General features: G+C 42.4%; 1 protein-coding gene across 3 annotated transcripts in view; it reads right to left on the bottom strand.

The window, feature by feature from the left end:
* The window catches only part of cacna1ia (calcium voltage-gated channel subunit alpha1 Ia), a 378,911-nt gene that overhangs the window by 320,289 nt on the left and 33,490 nt on the right, over nucleotides 1-25,132 (bottom strand). The gene's annotated exons all lie outside the window — the stretch shown is intronic.

Here is a 25,132-nt window from a genome sequence, read left to right as displayed (position 1 = left end):
TTTATTTGACTTTAATTTCTTTATTTAATTTTTTTTTTACTTCAAATGCCTAACTTCTGATTATTCACCTGCACCTTGGGTCCGACACCTACAACCCCGGCATGAGACAGACAAAGTGGTGCATAAAAGCAGATAGTGATAGGTTGTTTTTGCTGGTATCAGTGAACATTAGCTACTCCAACCAACAGAGAAAGAACAGACGAAACAATGGACAGCACTTTGTTTAACCTTGTTGTAATTTCAAGGTGCTTTACAAATAAAATGGTAATGCAAAGGAAGCCAGTATGGCTTGTATTTAGTCATAATTACTTTTCATTTAGCTTATCACCATTTGTTACTATAATCGTTAATCCCGTTTTATGTTTTCTAATTCCATCCATCTGTTTTTGGCCGCTTATCCGGGGTGGGGTTGCGGGAGTAGCAGCCTAAGCAGATAGGCTCAGACGCCCTTCTTCCCAGCCACTTGGGTAAGCTCCTTCGGGGAAGGCGTTCCCTGGCCAGCCGAGAAACTATAGGCCCTCTAATGTGTCCTGGGCAGTGGCGGCTGGCCAGTAGAGGGCGATAGGGCGCCGCCCTCCCAGTTTCCCCACTGTCTTTAATTTTTATTTAAAAAAATAAATAAATAAAATTAACAATAATCACATATTCTAAGTTAATTGTGTGTTTTGTAACAAAAATAAATCATATATATATATATATATATATATATATATATATATATATATATATATATATCTATGTTGGTCTCTGCCGGTCTCTGCCGATCTCTGCCGGTCTCTGCCGAGCGGTGGAGGCTGTGTGCTGTTTTTCAATCGCCCAAACAGGACGAGACCAGCTGTCCAATTGCTGACAAGATAATCAAAGGGCAGGAATGGGAATGTATCCAATCAGCGTCGACGTTGTTTCAGAACGTTTCAGAAGCATGATGGGCGATAGAGCTACCGACAAGGCTTTCGTTGGTGTTCGGTAGAACTTGGAGAGTCTCGACTCCAGCACGTTTTTGGTCGTGACTCGTGACATGGAGCAGACGCAGACATGGACGCCAGTGAGACTACAACCAGCATGGATACCGGATCTCAGCAGCCACTGAATTCAGTTCGGTCTCTTCTCCAGTATCCGTTCGAGAGGAGAACTATGGTGGAAAAACTTAATGTCAAAGAGCTTGGACCAGATCAGCCCGACGTAAAGATAAGCCAGCAGGAGAAGGAGAGAGGTAAACTGTACACACGACGCTTCTCCCAAAATTGGTACACCAGGAAGCAGTGGCTAGCTGGATGCAATCACGCTAATGCGTTATTTTGCTTTCTGTGTTTGTTATTCAAAACGGCTGGGATCCACAGAAGGTGGATGTGGAACTTGTGTCTCATTGGGGACTCCATTCATTCTCTGACTGAGGAATGCAGCGCATCAGTGCAGCAGCAGCCAACAAAGAAACGGAGGACGTTTGGACAGGGAGAACAGCAGCTGGGTGCAGAGGTAAGCTGTACATTACATTTCTGTAAACAAGACAATCAGAATCAGAAATCCTTGGTTGTCCCACAAACCGAGACATTTGTTTAATAACATGTACATTGTTTAATGTGCAATAACTGTAAAAACTAATTTCAACACACATACCTATTATACATATTTAATCATGTAAATGTGTATTTCAAGTAAATTTGTACAATAAAACATTTCTGATTCTCAATGAGATGTTTTTACATTTGAAGTAAAAACATCTCATTGAGAATCAGAAATGTTTTATTGTCCCAAAAAGTGGGAAATATGACATTTGTAAGAGGATACTGATGACATTATTTCCTATGAAAGTGTTTCCACTTTCCATAAGTCTGTAACTGTACTGTAACAGTGACCTGCTCATAATTTTTCGTGTTCACTCAAATGTTGAAATTAAACAAAATGTTTTTGTTACTTGCCTCTTGCATTGCCTATTTAACATTTATGGTCATGTTATTTTATGTGCAATTTAATGCAGTATTTTTCAACCTTGGTCCGCAAGGCAGTGTGCCAAAAGTCAGACACACCTGGATTAATCAGTTTGTCCAATAATGTAAGACAGGAAATAAAAGAGCTGTGCTTAATTCAGGAAATAGTGAAGTTGTGCACAAAGCTCAGAAAGCACAAGTTTGTTTTAAAAAAAATAGCACAGCCCCACCAAAAATATTTTTCACCAGCCGCCACTGGTCCTGGGTCTTCCTTTAGGTCTTCTCCCATTTAGATGTGCCCGGAAAATCAGGGAGGCATCCAGCAGGCATCCTGACCAGATGCCCAAGCCACCTCAACTAGCTCATCTGGATGTGGAGGAGCAGCAGGTCTACTCCGAGCCCCTCCCGGATGACCAAACTTCTCACCCTATCTTTAAGGGAGAGCCCAGCCACTCTGTGAAGAAAACTCATTTTGACTGCTTGTATTTGTTTGTTTTCTAATTAATTCAACCATTTTTTTTTTTTTTTACAAATTACTGCTACTAGCGAACTTTCTAATAACTATTGCCAACAGCTGTTGTCAACTGCAACTATTTATTTTGGTTTACTAACACAAAACAGCGATACAACCCCAAAACAAAGCACTACAATGGAAAGCTCACAAGCACCAGTGGTCTCAGTAGTCTGCCTTTAACACAAGGAAGCAGTTTTGCCATAAACCTTTCAAGATGCCTGTCCACAGAACAAAGCAGAATGTTGATTCCATTTAAAGTTTCTGTAATTCAGTTATTGTGATCTAATTTACTTAACAAGTTGTGTGTGTATGTGTTTAAAATGGTGCTTTAGATGTTAATTGTAAGAAGCCTCAACTGCTTGCTTATCAATTTATTAACCACCTCACACATATGCATTTGTGTCATTAGGCATTCATCTCTGAGTGGATCTATGTGGAAGCCTGTGCCACATCTTCCATCCCGAAGCTAAGATGAGCTAATCACCTCGCTCTCTCCCACTGGATAGTCCTAATGTGTTTAAGCAGTCCTGAGGGAACTGATGCTTGACAGCGCAGAACGGCCTCTCTGCACGCTGTCACAATATCTGCGCCTTCTTCTTCACAGTTCCTTTTCTTTCTCTTTCCAATTTCACCGCTTCACTTAATCTATGTCTGTTTTCCTCTGCAGTCTCCTTTACATTTCAAATCAAGACAAATAAAGCAAACAACTGATTCAGTAAGAGAAAAATGTATCAGTGAGATGGATCAAAAACATTTCTTTATGCATTATTTTTACATATTTTGTGCCTTGTTGTAAAAGACTTGATATTTGGTTTTGTGATTAAAGGGGTTCTAGAATTTAGAAACCACATTTACCTTGTTTTTAAATCCAGGCAGCTTGAAGTGTCAAAGTTAGCATAAGGCCTTTGCGGTGCCTGACCTGCTTCCCTATGTAAATTTGTGATTTTGTAATGGGGCAATAAGCAGTATGAATGAATGAATGAACAAATGAATGAATGAATGAATGAATGAATAAATGAATGAATGAATGAATGAATGTTTATTTATATAGTGCTTTACACAACCCAAAGGGTGACCAAAGTGCTTAACACTAAATATGGAAAGAAAGAATAAAAGACAATGAAACAACAACAAAAAAAAAAAACTATAAAAAAGTAAATAATCAGAGTCAGTTTTAAACAGTTTAGGACAAGTTTAATAGTAATAAAAAAATAAAACCAATATAAAATTATTTTCAAAAACCAATTATAAAATAGTAAAAAGAATAAGCACAAGTTACAACACTTTAGGATTTTGAAAAGCCATGCGTAAGAGGTGCATCTTTAATCCAGACTAAAATAAGGTTACATCAATAGTCGTGCATAGGTAAAGTGGGAGTTTGTTCCATAGCTTCGGAGCTACCACTGAAAATGAGCGATCCCCTCACTGATTCTATTTAGATCTTGGAACATGAAGATAAAATTTAACAGAGGACTTTGATTCTCTACTCTACTCACTTTTGCAATGAAAGACTGTCACAGATGTAGGATGGTACAAGCCCATGACTACCTGCAAACATTGTAACCTTGAATTTAATTCTGAATCTAACAGGGAGCAAATGAAGTGATGACAGAACAGGAGTGATGTGTTGACGCCTAGGGATGTTGGTGAGCAGACGTGCAGCTGCATTTTGGACTAGTTGTAACCTGGTAAGATGTTTCTGAGTTAGACCTGTATACAAAGCATTGCAGTAGTCCAAACGGGAGCTGATAAAACACATGGCTCTTTCTAGACCACTGCGACTTAAAAATGGTTTTCCTTTAGCTAAAAGACGGAGCTGAAAGAAGCTAGTTCTGACAACCAAATCAATCTGCTTGTGGAAATTCATGCCGCTATCAAATATGAGACCCACATTTTTGACATGATGTTTCAGCTCAATGCTAAATAAGCACAATCTGACAGTGTGACATTTTGCATGTTTGGTGAGGAAAGAAAGAATACACAAAGTTTTGTCATTGTTGAGGTGTAAGAAGTTTTCTGACAATCAAAGCTCAATGTCATGCATGCAGTGTAGTAAGGAAGTTGTTATACAACAATGTCTGGAATTTACTGGAAGATAAATTTGGACGTCATCAGCATAACAATGGAAAGACAGGTTATGTCTTTTAGTGACGTTGCCAAGCGGTAGCATATTTAGGGAGAAAAGTGTTGCCCCTAAAATAGATTCTTGGGTTATGCCAAATGGGTGTCACGATCTGCCCCTGCCCGCCTGACTGTGTTCCTCTCCTGCCATGATTACCCTTATTGTTCTCACCTGTCCCTCGTTTACCTGCCCATGTTTCCCTAATTAGTCCTCTGTATTTAAACCACCTGTTTTGCCCCTGTCCTTTGTCAGTTCATTGTTGTTGTTTGTTGGTGTTCCTGTTCATCCCATCCTGCCATTAAACCATTTTTACTTTTACTGAAGCCTGCATTTTTTCCTCCTGCTCAGCTCATCCACACATGGTCCGCCGTCTCCACCTCCTACACTGTGACAATGGGAGGCTTGCCCTGGAAGAATAAGTTTTTTCCGATCATCCCAGAGAAACCTCTGCTTGACAAAAAGGATCTAAACCAGGTTAATGCTGTGCTACAAATTGCTACAACATTTTCTAAATGAGAGATGAGAATTTCATGATCTATAGTGTCAAATGCTGCAGTGAGATCATGATCTCACTGCAGCATATATACTGTATACTGGACAATTCCTGTTCATAGGCTTGTATTATAAGTTGTGTGAATATATAATCTGGCCATAATCAATAGACACAACTCAATCATGGGGCAGAATATTTGTCTTTCAGGTTGTCTTTGCATGCTATTGGACAACAAGCAACATGATGTACTCACCACTACAAATGTCTGTCAACGAGGCAGTCTGCCATACACTGTTGAAAAAGATGCAAACACATCCTTTTTCTAAATAAAGAACTTCAGCACCTCTATCTGCTCTTGATTTAAAGTAAAACCAAGTCTAAATAGTTCAAAGTTGATTCAAAAGCCATTTTAAATGAGTCGCTGCCATCTTTTTTGTACCCTGTTGAATCATCCCACTCACCAAACCGACAGAGCGTTGTGATTGGCAAAACACAATACTGATCACGACTTGCTGAAGCTCCTATAGAGGGTGGCCAGACCAACATGTCTAGATTTAAAGGTTAGAGAAGCAGTTGATTCTAAGAAAAGCTGGTTTAACATGTCTTAATGCATAAAATACCTCCTTAAGTATATATGCCCCAACCCACTTCAGCATCAGCAGAGGAAAAACATTTTTAGGACAGTTGGTCGTTCCCAAACACAGACTGAAATCTCGAGGGGGTCGTGCTTTCTCGGTGCTGGGGCCGAGGCTCTGGAATGAGCTACCTACATGTGTTAAACAGGCCAGCATGCTCGGCAAGTTTAAGTCAGCTGAAAACACACTTTTATTCTTTAGCTTTTACTCAAGAAGAGTCTCGTTAACGGATGGCTTTGTACTTTTTTGCTGTCCCACCTAGATTTTATCTACATGTTTTTGTTGTTTTTTAAATGGTTTTATATGTTTTTATTTTTTATGTTCATTTCTACTGTGCAGCGCTTTATTTGGTCCTTGGGCCATGTGAAGGTGCTATATAAATAAAGTTTAGTAGTAGTCAGGGGCGGATTAAGGACTGAAGAACATCCGGGGCTTAACACACGCACGCACACACGCTCGCGCACACGCACGCGCACACACACGTGACACGCACTAGTCAACATCAAATATGTCTTGTACCACATAATTTTTAATCTGAAGCTAAATATTAAGCATTTTCAGTGCTTATTGTTCCTGTTAGTGTTTAGTGTGAGATGATAGTAAATATTCCCTTTCTTTCTCCAACAACTTTACCTGTTAGTAAGCTAACTTTAGGCAAACCAGCAGCACAACAAATATTTTCAAATAAGACTCACAAACCTGAGTCAGCACCAGTCTCATCAAAGCTGGGGTTCTGTCGCCGTACTTTTGGTCTAAAAAACGTCCTTATGTCCACCTTCACTCATGCGTTTCAGGCAGAGAGTGTAGAAGAAACCAGCTGCTGAAGGGCTTCTTCTTCAGTGGTGGAGGCTCAGGCAGGCTGTATACAAACTACAGCCAGCTGCTCCCTCTCTGATGGACTTTGGTACTGCATGTTAGTCTAATGAGCTTTGAAAGAAACAGACGTACTGCATGTTACTTCCGCGATTTAGATCGGGGGCTTCCTATGAAACATCCGGGGCTTCAGCCCAAGTAGCCGGGCCTAACGCCGCCCCTGGTAGTAGTAGTAGTTTTTAGCAGTAATGCTAACCACAAAACAATGCCACCCAAGCTACTGCTAATGCTAGCCCAAGCTACTGCTAACATCCCTTGTTGAACAAGAGGAAAGCAAAGAAGTATTTTGGAGCATGAGTGTTTCAGGATATACTTGGAATATCTGGACTTTGAATGAGCCCATTAGATCCATATGTTGAGATTATCCGAACACACAGCTGTACACATAATTTATAGCTTCATGGAGCCATTGGAGTAAACCAGCCAATCAGCATGTGGCTCATATCCTGCACTTTTAAAATGCCAGAAACAGTATATTGATGTGTGCATTTGCTTTAAATCACTGTTGAAAAAATAAAGTTCAGAAACAGATATCGACATAAACAGCAGCAAGTAAAGCTCTATTTAACTCGTACAGAATTCCTAGGAACAGTTTTGAATACATCACTCCAAACACATCACTTCCAGTATTTTGGAGGAGACTCTGACCGACCATGGCAGTCATAGAAAAGAGGGCCGTAATTTAATTCAGCTTTTGGGTTGTAGAAGAAGCCATGTCTTCACTCTGCACACCACCTCAGCAGACACGATGCAGACCTAGGACTGGTCGATATCGCAGAAAGAATGATCAAGTTATATTTTTCCATCTTAATCATGCTTTTTAAAGTTGTCAGGCCTTGAATTGTAAACATCATTATTATCTGGGACGCTACAGGGCATATGGAAATGCCATCCACGCCATAGCCAATGGCAATCGTGCTTTATTTTAAATAACACCAAAAGGCATCCATGGAAAAGTTTTAATGTGTCAAAGTACGCGTTTATTAATCCATTCGGGGTATGTGAATAGCCACTGTGTGATATAAAATGCAGCATTATGTCACCAGAACAATCGTCCTTTTTTACAGCGCTCTGTTGGAGACCATAAAGCACTGTGACTTATGCCAGTGTGGGAGTGGATTTCTGCCACATTTTTTGGCATTGGGAGTTTAGAAATGGCATGACCGCTGCTAAATTTCTTTTACTACTATTCAATTTAACCAGCAACTCTTCCAATTTTACAAATGCCAATTGTTTGGCAACGTTTGCCGATATCACTTTCTAATGAGTAACTACAAGTCCCACTCATCACCTCGACCAGACCATTTCGATCAGCTCAGGTACTCTTTTAGTACCTTAAATGGTCCAAAAAGTGGTCCATCTGAGCTGACCCAATGAAATGGAGACCCACGCATCCTGCTAAGGTCTGGTATGATTACCTGGATGCTCCAAAGTGGAAATAGGCCTATCTTTTGCTCCAATGGAGCAGTAAAATTGGAATCTAACCATTTTCTCACATGCTTCTTTTTCTTCTTCTTCTAGTTTAATGGTAGCGGGTAACTAAAGTATGTGGAGCATTACTGCCTCTTACTGGTCTTGTTCACATTGTCGTCTTGCTCCAGTTGCCTAGGAGATACACATCAAGAACCGCCAAGGCGTGTTCCAGTGTTCATGTGCTACCGAGGCATCTGTTCTCTGTTTGCTAGCCCTTTGGCTATCTGACCTTGGATACAGAGGAGATGTCTTGTAGCCTGGCCTTGGTCAAACATTTCTCAGAATACAACATGGTATTTTCTAAAGGATGGCAAACTATTATCCAGTTTAAGTGTAAGTCAACTAATTGTAGCCATCGAGCTGATATCTAAAATGTTTTTCTTAGATTCAAAGCAGTTTTTATGGTTGGTTAGTTGCTTAGTAATTGCAGCAGGTACTAACTCACTTACGTATTTAATTTTAACAATATATGCACAATTTAAAAAGTAAAAGGCTCATTATGTATTTATGTTAAAACTTATACATATAAAATATAACTTTTCTGCGTGTAACATGGCGTGCTGCCATGTTCCTTTTTAACCGGTATCTTTTACCAAGGAAGGACATTGAGAAAACACTGTCGCAACATTCATAGACTCACCCACCTTGGCTTGCAATGTGGAAGGCTGATGTTGAGTCCAGGAAACAGCAGAGAACTGTTAACTCATTCGCTGCCAGCCGTTTCCTGATTGCTAAAGGCCTTCGATGCCAGCGTTTCTCGCCATTTTTACTGTTATTTTAAGAGTCACAGAATGTTGTGCGCTAGGATGATGTCGACGCCGAAACAACCAAAACAACCAAAACAAAGAGGAGACTCACCTCTTACATCAGGAAGAATCTGTGCGTTTCGAGCGTTATCCGTTCTTTCATAATCCGTTGTCGAATTGTGATTGGCAGAAGCTTTTCCGGTTCGCGCCTCACTTTTTTTTTACAGGAACGGCCCAAAACGATATCCTAACACATGGATTTTCTGCTGATCATGTGACATGTGATGTATGTGGATGAAGATTGGCTTCAGAGCTGAGATGTTTGTTCTCTCAGCGCGGGGGCTCGTTCCGATGCCCAAACAGTAAACAATTTGCAAATGGCAGTGAACGGTTGGATCTAAAATGTTGACTTTAGTCGTCAATGGCAGTGAATGAGTTAACATTAGCAACTCGACCACACAACAGAACTCCTCCAAGCTCGTGTTATTTGTGAAGATGTCTAAATATCAGGTAATAGGACTCCAAATCCTTCCATGTTCATCTCAACTCTGATCTCGCTCACTTCTAGATCCTGAAACAGGTGCACCCGAGTTTGTTTGTTTTTTTACCCCCGGAGCACGACTTCCTTCTAGAGACTGCTGCAAATGTATTATAAATGTGAGTGTACCACTTTAAGTTATTATTATGCTACAGAATGAACAGGGGCCTGATGCAACCCATAGGTATTACCTACATAGAATATGAACAGCCCAAAACCTGTGCACAATACTTGATGCCATTTATTATTCATTTCATAGAGTCTAAACAAGCACTCAGGGCCACTGGTGGTCGGCGGTGTGTGGGTGTATGCTTTGCAGGCCTTGTAAGTAATCAATGATTGGCTGTAGTCAAAACAGCTTCCTAAATCCAATTACCACAGACTTGGCAGAGAAAAGCATTGAGCAATGACCTTAGAAAAAATGTCAAAGTTTTATTTAACGCATTATTTAAATCTCCCAATGGACCACATTCATCCTGCACCCTATTTATCAAGGAACCCTCTTAACCAGAGGTGGAAAGTAACAAATTACATTTACTCACGTAACTGTAATTGAGTAGTTTTTTTGTATATTTATACTTTTTAAGTCGTTTTTAAAATCTGTACTTTTACTTTTACTTGAGTACGTTTTTAAAAAAGAATTGTAATTCGCTACATTTTAAATCATATCTGTTACTGAGTAAAAATAAATTGTAGGCTTAATACATTAAAAATATTGCGTGTTGCAGCATCGGAACAGAAAGAGAAACCTGCATGAGCGCCGCCTCTAAACCGGGGGGTACACTTGATAACGAGGACAAACGGCCATTTTTACTGCAGTTTTGCTCAAAAACATCAGTTCAGTCCCTGTGATCCACTCCCTGTTTACCTCCTCGCCCTCCTCTCATGGGTTGGAACCCGCACCTTCGCGTACCGGTGTGACGTCATCAGAATTCTGCTCGGTTCGGTAGCCGGACTCCGTGTCTGAAATGTGTTACCCTACCGCTCCGCACGGAAGCGGCAAAATAACGTTTAGCGCTCATCAAGCAGATTCTCTTAAAACAGAAGACCTGCAGGCCTCTGCGAGTTAAACATCCTGATTCTGTTCAGATGTAAACATTGTGCTCCATCCCTGTGTTTGAACTCAGAAGATGCTTCTTGATGCCACAGATATGTGATGATTTCGCTTGTTTCTTTATTTTACTCCAGAATAAGAGATTAAATTATTACTAAAGCAGTTCAGTGTAGTTAAATTAGTCATTCAAAGGATTCTAACATGCTGCAGTGTGTGTGTGTGTGTGTGTGTGTGTGTGTGTGTGTGTGTGTGTGTGTGTGTGTGTGTGTGTGTGTGTGTGTGTGTGTGTGTGTGTGTGTGTGTGTGTGTGTGTGTGTTACACATGTAGGACTGCATGAGACAGCATGGTTCAATCAAATCCATGCATCTTATTTCTTGGTTAAAGTAATGGTGAACAAAAATAACTTGTATATGACGTCTCTGCAGTGTTTATGATAATATTTTATCTTATATTGGACCTATCTTTGGTCTGGGAGGTGTAACTTATCATGATACAAGCCTTTTAAAACATGTTAAAGTGTTACAAGAAGAGATAAATGCATGAATTTAAAGTTCATGTTTGGAGACCAACCTTCACAGTTTGGAGGCTCACGCTGGTGAGGAGACACCATTAGTTCTAGTAACACCTGGGCTCCCAAGGCCTATTCTGACAGGATGGACGTTACGGGACCCTTAAGGATTCCAGTTGGATGGTTGGAGGATTATTTAGGAGGATTGGAATGAACAAACTGATTTCAGTGGTGAAGGGTTAAATGAGTGAGTGAACCCACTACCAAGGATGAACTCATGCTAACTTTAAAAATCAGCTGCTCTAAATAAGCATGAAGGTCAGAGAGGAGCTCTAGGATGGACATGGATAAAGGAACTGTAATGTAGAGGTGAAGTAGGGCAGGGCCAACATTAGCAGCTGTCATACGGTCCATCTGAAATGTTAGACTTTCATTTAGCTTGTTACGTGACAGGTCAGAGCACAGTCTCATGTTAGTTTTGTCATGAGAACATTGAGATACCCCACATGCTGATGGCATCTAAAAAATATTTTTTTCTCAAAATAAAGAATAATTTTAATCACAACTGAAACCTACAATCGTAGAAAAACCTCGTCAAATCAATGTGCACGTCCTGTTCTCACTGATTGTATGGAAATCGCTCCATCAAATTGTGTGTGTGTATGTGTGCCCGTGTGCATGCGCACGAGTGAATAGTGAACTGGCGTTGTGATTTTGCACTACTTAGATGTAGCCATCCTTACGCTGACAAAAATGTAACTAAGTAACTTTTACTTTGAGTACATTTTGTTTACGATACTTTTTACCTTTCCTCGAGTAAAAATTTAGGCAAGTACTTTTACTTGTACTTGAGTAAAAAATTATCAAAGTATTGGTACTCGTACTTAAGTAGGAAATTTTAGCACTCTTTCCACCTCTGCTCTTAACTAAGTGAACTTTGTGTGCTTTACAGGTAATGTGAGAGCTAACTTTTTTGATGAAGTACAACATTTTCTTAAACCTTAGTGTCCTGAGCTAATGGTGTCTACAGCATACAGTCTGCTACTTGTTCAAGCAAAGAATGTTTTATTCAAATTTTTTGTTTCCAGAGTTCTTATTCAGGAATCACATTGGGTCGATATCATACAAAATACTAAGTTATTCTATTAGAAGTACCTTTGCTCAAGGGCCTTTGCTCAGGTGGTGTGTCCAAACCTTTTAAAATGGGGTGGCCCAGAGGGGACACTTCTTTGTGCCTGGGTGACACCTATGGTTATGCATTGTTTAATACCACAAGCTTTTTGTGGATTATGTAAAGTTTATTTGAAGGGAATTCAGTGGGGTGGCACCTGGGGTGGCCAATCAGATTTCAAAGGTGGTATGTGCTAGCCCAGGCCACTCCCTGGACACACCCTTGCTCAGGAGTTTATAATCACTGAACTAAAGGGCTAAACATGGTGAAGAACACTATATTCAAGCCAATTCAAGGCGGTGTCACTAATCAAAATTATCAGTTGCAAAAACTCTGAATTTCTGAGTTTACATTTGGTGTGACAACTCGTGTGCTTATGGGTAGCTGTGGCTACAAAGTAGTTCATCACCATCAGTGTGTGAATATTTGTGTCAACAGGAGAATGATTCAATGTAGTATGAAGCATTTAAAATCACCACTCTAACTGGAGAGGTTCGCAGCCGAGTGTGAAGCAGCTGGGATGAAAATCAGCTCCCCTAAATCCGAGATCATGGTCTTGAGTCAGAAAAGGGCAGAATGTCTTCTCCAGGTCAGAAATGAGGCCCTGCTCAAAGTAGAAGAGTTTGAGTATCTCGGTGTCTTGTCCACGAGTGAGGAAAATATTTGGATTGGTGCTGCGTTTGCAGTGATGTGGGCATTGTACCAATCTGTCATCGTGAAGATAGTCGGAAAGGAAAGCTCTTGATTTACTTGATCTACGTTGCTACCCTCACCTATGGTCACGAGCTTTGGATAGTGACCAAAAAATGAGATTGCGGATATAAGTGGCCAAAATGAGTTTTCTCCACAGGGTGGCTGGGCTCTTCCTTAGACATAAGGTGAGAAGCTTGGTCATCTGGGAGGGGCTCGGAGTAGACCCGCAGCTATTCCACATTGAGAGGAGCCAGTTGAGTTGGCTCAAGGTAGTGTGCCTCCTAGATGCCTTTCTTGTGAGGTTTTCTGGGCACGTCCAACTGAGAGGAGACCTAAAGGAAGACCCAGGACACGGTGGAGGGACTATGTCTCTCGGCGGACCAGGGAACACCTTGGGATTTCCTGGGAGGAGCTGTTAAGAGACTGAAAACCGAAATTTTCAATTGAACTTTGAGAAAAATACATGTGCACCTACATCTAATTATCTGTCAATCAAAAGGAAACCACTGCTAATTCGACTAACTATACGAAAGCGTTCAGTTTTACATATTTCAAACTAATATTTGATTTGATGATAGCTGATAGATTTGAACATGATATGCTTTGTTATGGCATTTGATAAAATCTTTGCTTAAAACTGTGCCAACCATCATTGTAGTCAACTTTGTTTGTCTGTTTGGCAAATATGTAATAAATCAAGCAACTCGACCAGACCACCTTTGATTATAATCAATCAGTTATAAAGCATAAACCTTTATAACTGATTGATTTAACAATAAATGAGTGTATATGTGAATGTTACAGTTTTTGAGCTACTATTCTTCTGGTTTGACCAAAGAAAGTTGTTGTAATAATTGGCAGCATGAGATTATCTTAGTTTAAAGCTCTGGCACGAAAAGGAAGGAGTGATTTTCATTCCTTCAAGGAATTTTTGACCTTTAATTCATTCATTTTCCAAACTCAATTGAGGTTAGAACCTATCCCAGAGTTCCCTGTAGAAAATTTTATTTCTTATAAAAAGATTCTTGCGGGGTCAAAGAAAACATGTAAATATGGAGTCTACAGTGCTTAGCACTGTAAAACATTTTGTATTCTAAATGTCAAAGAAATAGTGAATTCACACTCTCACACACATAATTCAGCATGACTGTGTGAAATCAGCCACAAAACCAGGACCAAGATAACCTTTGAAATTCCCCAAAGGCACATATTAGTTCTCTACACTATATGCCACAATGATCTTTGACACATAATTTGTCAGAAGCAATTGCAAATAAAGACAAGCATATGATGACGTCGGATAGAATTACTTCTATGCCACTGTATGCACTCTGAAAGGCCTTTGAATGTTCTTCCAACTTCATTAAGGTTTGATGATGTAGGCTTCTTTGAGTTTCTGGTGATGACCTATGACAGTATTCACAAAAAAGCTGTTTTGACCTGAAGCATAATTATACTGGTATTAGCTGTCAGAACGTGTGAAACGAGGAGCACACAGTAAAAAATTCCCTATGTTGCCTCACCAGCAGCAGACTGGTCTATTGACACATGGGTTCAGTTCATGGATTCAAGCTGTTTACACTAAATTTAGCTCCTACCATCTGTGAAGCTCAACAAATCAGGTCAAGCTCTTCTGTCATGAACTGTCCAGTTTGGGTCATCTCGTTCCCACTCTATCCTCAGATTTATCTTCTTGGGAACATAATCTGATTAGGGCTCCTGCTTGCATAAACCCAGTCTTGGACAAGTTTTTCATTCTGAAAAGATGTTCACTCAGTACTCATAAGATCAGTCCAGATCGAACACGTGACTATTCTTTTCACTGTTTCTATTACCTGAACGGGTCTACAGTGGATGTTCTTGTTTTTGGTGTTGCTGTTGCACAAAAAGCTGCTAATGCTAGCCAAAGCTTCTGCTAACATCCTTGTCAAACAAAAGACAAAGGTGGTCTGGTCGAGTTGCTGAGACAGACTTGCAGACTCCTCCTTGAACCATCACCTTATGGTGGTGGAGGGTTAGGGTTAGGTGCCCTAATGATCCTAGGAGCTATGCTGTCTGGGGCACTTTGTGCACCTGGTAGGGTCTCCCATGACAAATTGGTCTCAGGTGAAGGGTGAGACAAAGAACGGTTCAGAGGATGTTTTGTGGATATACAATCAAAGAGTCGGAGTACCCGGCCCGGAGGGTTACTGGTGTCCCACCCTGGAGCCAGGCCTGGGGTTGGGGCCCGTGAGCGAGAGCCTGGTGGCCGGGCTTTCGCGCATGATGCCTGGCCGGGACCAGCCCGAACCGGATACATGGGCTCATCCAACTGTGGACCCTCCACCCGCTGGAGGAACATGAAGGGTAGGGTGCAGTGTGGATTAGATGGCAGACCGAGGCGGGAGCCTTGGCGGTCCGATCCCCGGACAACAAAACTGTTTTTTGAGACATGGAACGTCACCTCGCTGGTGGGGAAGGAGCAGGAGCTTGAGCCAGAGGTTGAGCGGTACCAGCTAGATATAGTCTAGACTCACTTTGACACATAGCATTGGTTCTGGAACCCAAGTCCTTCAGAGGGGTTGGACACTCTCTCTTGCTGGAGTTGCTCCAGGTGAGAGGCGGAGGGCTGGGGTTGGCTTTTTGTTAGCCCCAAGAGTCTCTGCCTGTGTGTTGGGGTTTATCCCGGGGGACGAGAGGGTAGCTTTCCTGCACCTTCATGTCAGGGAACGGGTCCTGACTGTTGTTTGTGCTTATGGGCCAAATATCAGTTCAGAGAATCCACCCTTTTCGGAATCCCTGGGATGAGTGCAAGATAGTGCTCCATCAGGGGACTCCATTGTCCTGCTGGGGGACTTCAATGCTCACGTGGGCAATGACAGCATGACCTGGAGGGGTGTGATTGGGAGGAACGGCCCGCCTGATCTGAACTGGTGTTTCGTTAATTGGACTTCTGTGCAAGCCGCAGTTTGGCCATAATGAACACCATGTTCGAACATAAGGATGCCCATCAGTACACTTGGTACCAGGGCAGCCTAGGTCGCAGGTCGATGATGGACTTCGGAGTTGTATCATCTGTTATGCGGCCGTATGTTTTGGACACCCGAGTGAAGAGAGGAGCGGAGCTGTAAACTGATCACCACCTGGTGGTGAGTTGGATCAGATGGCAGGGGAAGATACCGCATAGACCTGGCAGACCCAAACGCATAGTGAGGGTCTGCTGAGAACCCCTGGCAGAAGAACCTGTCAAAACGGTCTTCAACTCCCACCTCTGGCAGAGCTTTGACCGGGTCCTGAGAGCAGTGGGGGACATTGACTCCGAGTGGGCCTTGTTCCACTCTGTGATTGTTGAGGCGGCTGTTGCTAGCTGTGGTCGCAAGGTGGCCGGTGCCAGTCGTGGTGGCAACCCCCGTACCCGCTGGTGGACACCAGAGGTTCGGGGAGCCGTCAGGCTGAAGAAGGAGGCCTACAGGGCGTGGCTGGTCTGTGTGTCTCCGGAGGCAGCAGACAGGTACCAGATAGCCCAGCGGGGTGCAGAAGTAGCAGTTGCTGAGGCAAAATCTCAGGCGTGGGAGGAGTTTGGTGAGGCCTTGGAGAAAGACTATCGATCAGCTCCAAAGAGGTTCTGGCAAACTGTCCGGCGCCTCAGGAGAGGGAGGTAGTAACTCGCTCACACTGTTTACAGTGGAGATTGGGAGCTGCTGACATCAACTGGTGCTATAGTCGGACGGTGGAAGGAATACTATGAGGAGCTCCTCAATCCCACCTACACGCATTCCGAGGATGAACCAGAACCGGAAGAACTGGGGATGGACTGTCCAATCTCGGGGACAGAAGTTGCTGAGGTAATCAAACAACTACACAGCGGCGGAGCCCCGGGGGCGGATGAGATTCGTCCAGGATATCTCAAGGCTATGGATGTTGTAGGGCTGTCATGGTTGACATGTCTCTGCAACATTGCATGGTCATCTGGGGCAGTTCCTGTGGAGTGGCAGACAGGGGTGTTGGTCCCCATCTTTAAGAAGGGTGACCTGAGGGTGTGTTCCAACTATATCCGTCCTGATCCTCACCTATGGTCATGAGCTTTGGGTAATGACCGAAAGAATGAGATTGCGGATACAAGCGGCCGAAATGAGTTTCCTCCGTAGGGTGGCCGGGCTCAACCTTAGAGATAGGGTGAGGAGCTCGGACATTCGGGAGGGACTCGGAGTAGAACCGCTGCTCCTCCGGATCGAAAGGAGTCAGTTGAGGTGGTTTGGGCATCTGGTCAGGATGCCGCCTGGACGCCTCCCTGGGGAGGTGTTTCGGGCATGGCCTGCCGGCAGGAGGCCCCCGGGTCGACCCAGGACACATTGGAGAGGTTACATCTCCAATCTGGTCTGGGAGTGCCTTGGGGTCCTGCCGGAGGAGCTGGTGGAGGTGGCCAGGGAGAGGACAGTCTGGAGCTCCCTAGTTGGGATGCTGCCCCCGCGACCCGGACCCGGATAAGCGGAGGAAGACGACGACGACTTGCAATTAACTCCTGCTCAGTTGTAACTCAAAAGAAAAGATGTCGGCAGATGTTACCAATCAATTGACATTTGTAAAGTTGGAAGAGTTTCTGTCAAAAGACAGAAAAGAATGTTGGAGCACCACTGACATTCCAGGAAATTCCACAAATATCCAGACTAAATGAATGCTAGATAGATCCATGGCTAGTGGCCCTTACCTTTGTAACTTCATCCCTTGCTTATTCACACTGTCGACACTCCTGCATCACCCCAACCCACGGACATTTGCCAGCTAGACCCTCATTTCCTCGTTTTCATTTGTTTACATGAAAAATTAATGTACAGAGTTGTTTTAAAATATTTGAAGATTTGGATCCATTCTGACTTGCTGATATCTTCTCAGTCTGATCAGATTTAATTTCACTCACTGTCTTTAACCACTTCTCCCCACTTAGGGTTGTGGGGAGCTTGTCTGTCTCCAGTAGTCATCTGGCAAGGTCCCCAGTCCATGACCGGGCCACACAAACAGACAGTTTAGTTTAGAGCTGAAACAGCTAATCAATTGAATAAATTATAATTGATTATTATAATTGATTATTTGAATAGTTGACAACTTATTTAGTCATCCATTAGTTGTTTTATAATCACGTTTTACTGTAAGTAGCTTTAACACAATTTGTTAAATTTGCGGCCAGTGTGTGGCAGTAACGAGCCACCGATCTGCCAGTGGAGCAGTAGAAGAAGAAATCAGCCAATAGGTACCCTTGTTTTTCATGACGTACCACACACATGGCTGACGCACATGCTCACACTGAGGAAGATGGCGGAGCAAGAAAAGGTACATGAGAAAAACAAAAACAGTAAAACTGAAGAAAAAACCCGAACAAAAACATCAAAAGTATGGGAGCACTTCACTCTAGATGCTGTGAAAACACAGGTGACCTGCAAGATATGCAACAACGATCTAGCATGGCACGGAAGCACGACTTCTCTAAATCAGTGGTTCCCAACCTTTTTCCCAAGGGACCCCGTTTTTTACCAGTCAAATTTTTGACAACCCCCTCCCATTCTCTCTTCCAGTACAAACATTATTAATAAATGATAAAATTGTTCAAGCATATTTTAATATGCTTTGATTCAATAGATAACAGTAATAGTAGGCTCCAGTACAGAACAAAGTCATTAACAAAACCAAACAGAGCATAATGCGCTTGACAGTTTGTCTTACTTTTCTGAACACATTGTTTCTTATAAGCACTGATAAACCAATCATTCCTTTCAATAAACGTTTGACACATAAAAAATACACTGAGCAAAATGTACATAAACGTGTATATTACTGTTTATACTAGATTATTTACTGTAAACGCTGTGATTGATCAACCAGTCCTATCTGTAATGAACTTTTGACACTTGAAATTAAAACAGTGAGCTGAGCAAAATGTTCTTAAAAGTGTGTTACTTTTTCTGTACTAATTATTTCCTGTCTTAATATCAGTAAACGTTTCACTCATGAAAAAAAAATGTGAGCAAAATGTAGGCTATAAACAAGTAATAAATGAAGTTTTAATCCCTTAAAGTGGAAAGGTCCTGGTGACCCACTGAGAGGCTTTGGCGCCCCCTTGTGGGGGTTGGGACCCCCAGGTTAGGAACCACTGCTCTAAATGAACATCTGAGATGAAAACATTTCGACTTGATGCAGCAGAAGACCCAGCCCGGTAAGTAACTTACAGCTAATAGGAAAAAAAAAACACGCTAAATACAATCGCCCCTCACTATAACACTGATCACTTTTTGAGACTTTGTTATTTCGCTGAGTTTGTTATAGTACAATTTTACACGGTTTCTTTGTAGCGTACAAACATTCATTGTGTTCTGCTGATTGACTAGATGCAATTGTAAATTTCCTCCGTGTTGTGTATCCTTGTCCAATTTAGCACGTCTCTTTATAAGAACATTCTCGTCCAGAGATAAACAGCACAAACCCATAACTATGTTCCTCACTCAAAAAAGGACAACTGCGTGGAAAAAGATGTAGGTGAGCGGGGTGCGGATGAGTAAAACGCGCCAACATCTAGATCTACAATTGTTTTAACTTTGAGAGTGCTTAAATGAGCAACAAATATGAGAAACATTTATTTTGTGCAATTTTGTCTAGGAAATATGTTTAAAGTGTGTTACAAGGTATGTTACAGCCTTAAAACATATAAGTGTAAAAATGATGATGACTTCTTTCCGGATTTCTCCTGCTGCGTGTTGCGGCAGTGGCACAGGAGTTAAGTGCTCGCCCCGTGATTGGAGGGTTGCAGGTTTGATCCCTGCTCAGTCTGCCACTGTTGTTTTTGCCCTTGGGCAAGACACTTAACCCCCCTTGGCTGCTGGTGGTGTTCGGACGGACCGGTGGCGCCTGTGCTCGGCAGCCTTGCGTCTGTCAGTGTGCCCCAGGGCAGCTGTGGCTACATTGTAGCTTATCCCCACCAGTGTGTAAACGTGTGTGTGAATCGTTGAATGACTGATTGTGTTGTAAAGCACCTTGGGGGCTTCCAGGACTCTAGAAGGCGCTATATCAAATACAGGCCATTCAGTTTAGCCACACTTTATTTTAACGTCAGCAGGCCCAACCCGCTTTGTGTCTTGCCAGTCAGCGCTCACTTTGGTGGATGTGGGATGTTACTGCAACTGAGGTGGCTCACGTGAAACTGCTTTGGCATCCACTTTAGACTGTTTAGACATGGGCTTTTCTTTCAGTCTAAAGCAGATGGAGGTCCCTTGTCACCAAATAACACAGTGACTACCTTGAGCCCTATATAGGCCCACTGACTGAATTAACACGTCCCTCTTGTCGCACTGTTTTCGGTCTTTTCTAGGGGTGCTGCTTTTTGTCAAGGCCGGTTCCATGAGTATACTTTTTTTGAATATTTCAATTGAAATAACCTGTGGGCTTGCCTCTGATATCTCCAGGGACTCTGCCGGCTGCTGGTTGTGGCCCCCCGGGGCGATCCTCTGTGCCTCTCGAGGGGGGCGGGGGCCTTCCTGGTTGCAGTCTCCTTGGGGTTCCTGCGTTCTGGATCTCTGGGACTTGGAGCTCCCCCCGTCTCCTGTGCATCTTTGGGGGGCGGATCTGTGGTCCCTCACACTCTCTGTTAGACGCTCCTATAGAGAAACCTTAAATAAACAAGCGCGTGTACACACACAGGTGCTCACATGGTGCTCTCAAAAGTATGGGCTTGGGCACGTTAAACACATGTCTTAAGACTATGGTGGGCACTTAATGCACTGTGATTTATTATCGTGATTCTTCAGTTAAGCAATGTTGATTATATATATATATTTTTTTTTCTTCTCATCAAGTTGACGCAGTGATAGGTAGATCTTGTTGTATTGTTGTTGTGTCCCTTTTTTTGTGTCCTTTTGTTTTGTTTTTTTTTGTCTTTTTCTACAGGTCTAGAAGCAGACTCTTGTTCATTATTGTTTATTTTTGTGGACCCCCCCTCTCTCTCTCCCCACCTTTTCTTTTCCTTTCTCTTTCACCTCTGTCTCCTTGTCTGGTCGGAATTACAAGCATTCAACAATAACAACAAAGTTTTAAGTATCAGGCGTGACATTAAATGCAAATGGTTTGATGCTCCACCTGAGAATAAATCTGTAAGGCTTGTCACCAGCATTCAGACATCAATTCTGCTTGCTTCACAGCCAGACATGACACGGTAAAAAAAAAAAAAAAAAAAAAAAAAAAGAATATTTCAATTGAAGCATGGTTTAAAAGCAATGTCTGACTTTCATTGGTTAAATTGCGTATATTGTTTATTTATTATTACTTTTGTCAGATTCAAGTTGTTTCTGTAACCACTGCGGGTTTTTCTTTCATTGACCGAAGTGTACCAACAATTTAGTTCAGGTCTATATTAGTGCCTTCGTCCACAGTGTATGGTGGACTGCCCCGCTCACTAACATCTGTAGCGTTGAGTACGTCACATTGCTCTGATTAGTCCTAGCGCTGTCCAATAGCATGCAGAGACAGTTTGAAAGGCAACCGTAACTTCTGTCCCATGACTGAGCTCTGTCCATGGGTCTTGGCTAGACTAGTCACATATATAGGGTGGCAAAAAGACACGACTGCAATCTGAATCTGCAGATTTGTCACTGTGAGGCAACAGTGCTGCACACTGCATGACCCCGTGGCCCCAGAATGACTCCATCTCTCCAGATTGAATCATTCAAACCACTATCTATCACAGGTGAGATTAATTGTTCGCAAAACCAAACATCGAAAGATCAGAACTGTGACTTTAAGTGTTGTCCCTGATTGAGTAGGATGACGTAAACATACAATACAGGCACTAAGGGATCCTATAATCCAGCAGCAGGCTGAAAAGCTGATACAATCATCAAAGGAATGATAGCTGTGCTGATCTTCGAAGGTCTCCCCACTTTTTACTTCATGTTTTTTCTCTTTCCTGCTGCATCTCCACCTTCTTTTGTGAATTTTGATACTTCTAAACCCCGTTGTTGTTTTTTTCTTTAGTTTTTTTGTCCTCACAATCATTCTTGTATCTTTTAGTGAAGTCTTTGTCGTCTCTCTGACATTCTTGGTGTGAGTGCTTTTTGCATCTTGGTAGGCTGGATTTTTCTGAGCAGCGCACTCGACGACATTATTGGCAGTGTCAGTGATTGCTTATTCAGAAGAGAATGAGCATTCAGAGAGAGGAAAAAAAGTGATAAATTGATTTCACTTCTCTTAGTCTGCCTATGCTCCCATCTTTCTCCTTCTCGCTTGTCATTAGAGTTAAAGTTAGAGCCACCTCCTACTGAAATCTCCCACTGCAGCACTCTGCACCACATTTTTCCTTTTCCAGGCTTCTTTGCAGCCTGTTATTTTCTTCTCCCTCTATTTCAAAACATCACCTTGCAAATCAGAGCACTGATATCTAGTAAATATTGATAGAATGTCCTTGTTTCAACAAGGTAAAGATGATTAGCTTGTGTTAAGTAAGATAAATGTTGCAATACAAAGTAACACAGGTACATGCAAGGATAAGAGTTTTTTTTATTCAGGGTTTTAGACAATTTTAAAGGTTTGTTTCTTGTTCTTCTTTTTTTTTTTGCACCGCTGATATGGTGGAAGAGTGGAGCAGTGATCGAGAGCACTCTATAAATGCTTAAGCTCACAGCATCGAGTGTTCATCGTAGCACCACCACAACAATCTACAGGCAAGACCTTCACACTTCTGTAAATCACTCCCTTAAAAATTGCCACGAGGCTACAGTGCTTGTCAGATTTGGCTCATTTCCTCCATGCACTTCACTGTCTGTCTGTCTGAGCGGTCGTTCTCATCCTCGTTCAAAAGTTTCCTTCTCTTCTTGTCATCCTCACCTGCCTCACCTCTGCTGCAGTTATCCCTAACAAGCAGAACAGACCAAAAGGCAGAGCTTAGGAGAACTTATCATTCACACACACACACACACACACACACACACACACACACACACACACACACACACGCTGCTAAAAATACTAATGATTGTCTGCTCCATCCTATTATTGAGGTGGTCTGAAGTTACAATCACCATCCCTCTGCACACTGCACACCTAAAACTCCATATGTTATTATATTTCTACTAAAGAATGCTCTACAGAAGGAGTTTATTTAACATAATGCATCCATATAGAGAAATAAGAATTCATTTTCTGAGGTGTTAGAGGAAGCCAGATTAGAGACAAACAGAAATCTGGTTTCTCCAGCATTTAGGATCTGCAAAGATATTTATCTGGGCATTCGGATAAAACAATTGTGACAGTAATCAACTACAATGGAAAAAACATGTGTATTTTATCACTAATGGTTTTTTATAAATATGTGCCTATAACATCCCATTTTAACAAATGACATTGACCCAGCAACTCTGGTCAGTGGTGCTTTGATTCAGCATCGTCTTCGTCTTCGTCTTTCTCTAATTATCCGGGTCCGGGTCGCGGGGGCAGCATCCCAACTAGGGAGCTCCAGACCGTCCTCTCCCCAGCCACCTCCACCAGCTCCTCCGGCAGGACCCCAAGGCGTTCCCGGACCAGATTGGAGATGTAACCTCTCCAACGTGTCCTGGGTCGACCCGGGGGCCTCCTGCCGGCAGGACATGCTCGCAACACCTCCCCAGGGAGGCGTCCAGGAGGCATCCTGACAGGCCCGGAGTGGCTAATCGGGAGGGTCTGGAGAATTCCCGGTGGGCCGCGCGATGTTTGGGCCGCATGCGGCCGGTGCTCTCGTTTTTGTTTTTTATCATTTTATTTTTATTTTTTGGTGCCGGTGTTCAGTCATGGCACTGAGGCCGCCGGGCTGATCACATACGCTCCTCCCGGCTGTCTCTACCTGCAGGCTGCAGCTCGTTGTTTTTTTCCCCCGTATGCGCCTGTGCGCACCACGTGACCACGCAGTTGACGGAAAGATGGAAAGTAGAAAGAGCAAGGGTGGCGCGGAGAAGGCAAGAATTAAAAAGAGGAAAGCGCTGGAAACAGATGCAGATAAATGTGCAAAAATGAGCACCTTTTTTTTCTCAAACAAGCTCGCGGTCTTTAACTTCAAATGAAGATAAAACGGGTAAGGCAAGTCAAGATGTTAAACTTTACCGGCTGCAAATCACCATTCAAGTTAATTAAGCATCAATAATGAATTATATGGCGTCATGACATAACGTTATGTAATATAGTTAACAGTATGATGTGACTGATGCCACCAAACTGCCTTGTAGCCCCTCAGAGTCAAACACAAGATCCAGTAGGCCTAATAAGCACCAGGCAGAAGCCCACCGTTCCAGAGCGGGCATGTACAGGTAGGATTACTTATTGAGTCAGTGAACTGAATATTATTAAAATTTATATGATGAAAACTATCCTGACTCTATATGAAAGTGTTCTAAAATACTAGATGAATCAGCATTGATCAGAAAGTGTGTAAAAAAGGAAAATGAATGCTGAATTGTGACCATTTTCACACAATGTAGTGTCAGAAGAAGAGCCAGGAGCCAGCAGTGAGGGTATTGCTCCTGTTGGGATAGAAAGTGAGCCAACTCATGTGCAAACAAGCAAACATCAGTTTCATTATAATAATTTTAATGTCCAAATAATAGTAGTGACCTGATGTATTTCTGTTAGTAAATGCACAAAGCCCACAACAGATCGCTATTAGAATGAAAGTAAAATGAAATAAGCCTGCATATTTTGCCATAGAAAATATTTTAATTGGTTACAAAAAATGTGATTTCCATATCAAATTTGCTAAAGCTTTACAGATGATTATTTTAATTGTGTGCAGGTGAGTCTAGGGAAACTGGAAAAAGTGTGAAAGGGAGTGCTGAGTCATTTCATTTTAAAGGTTTGAAAATCTCAGAACAGCTGTTTTAACAGAAGGTAGATTGTTATATTGTTAGAGAATGTGTTGTAAAGAACAATGTTGGAGATGTGCACTGATGTTCAAATATGCATTGTAAAGCAACTCTTTCTTGCACTGAATTACAAGGCTTTACCGAGTAGTGTGCTTTTGTAGACTATACATATAAAGTTCTAACATGATTTTAATAATAATTCGTTAAGTGGGCCGGTCTGGGGTCTGAAACTCCAGGGCTGAAAATGTGTCCCACTCCGGCCCTGCATCCTGACCAGATGCCCAAACCACCTCAACTGACTCCTTTCGATCCAGAGGAGCAGCGGTTCTACTCAGAGTCCCTCCCAAATGTCCGAGCTCCTCACCCTATCTCTAAGGCTGAGCCCGGCCACCCTACGGAGGAAACTCATTTCGGCCGCTTGTATCCGCGATCTCGTTCTTTCGGTCATTACCCAAAGCTCATGACCATAGGTGATGATTGGGACGTAGATCGACCGGTAAATCGAGAGCCTGGCATTCTGGCTCAGCTCCCTCTTCC

The sequence above is a fragment of the Nothobranchius furzeri genome, chromosome 12 (assembly GCF_043380555.1).
Source record: "Nothobranchius furzeri strain GRZ-AD chromosome 12, NfurGRZ-RIMD1, whole genome shotgun sequence".
Taxonomy (NCBI): Eukaryota; Metazoa; Chordata; class Actinopteri; order Cyprinodontiformes; family Nothobranchiidae; genus Nothobranchius; species Nothobranchius furzeri.
Note: the sequence above shows the minus strand (reverse complement) of the source record. Positions and strands in the feature narration are given on the sequence as shown.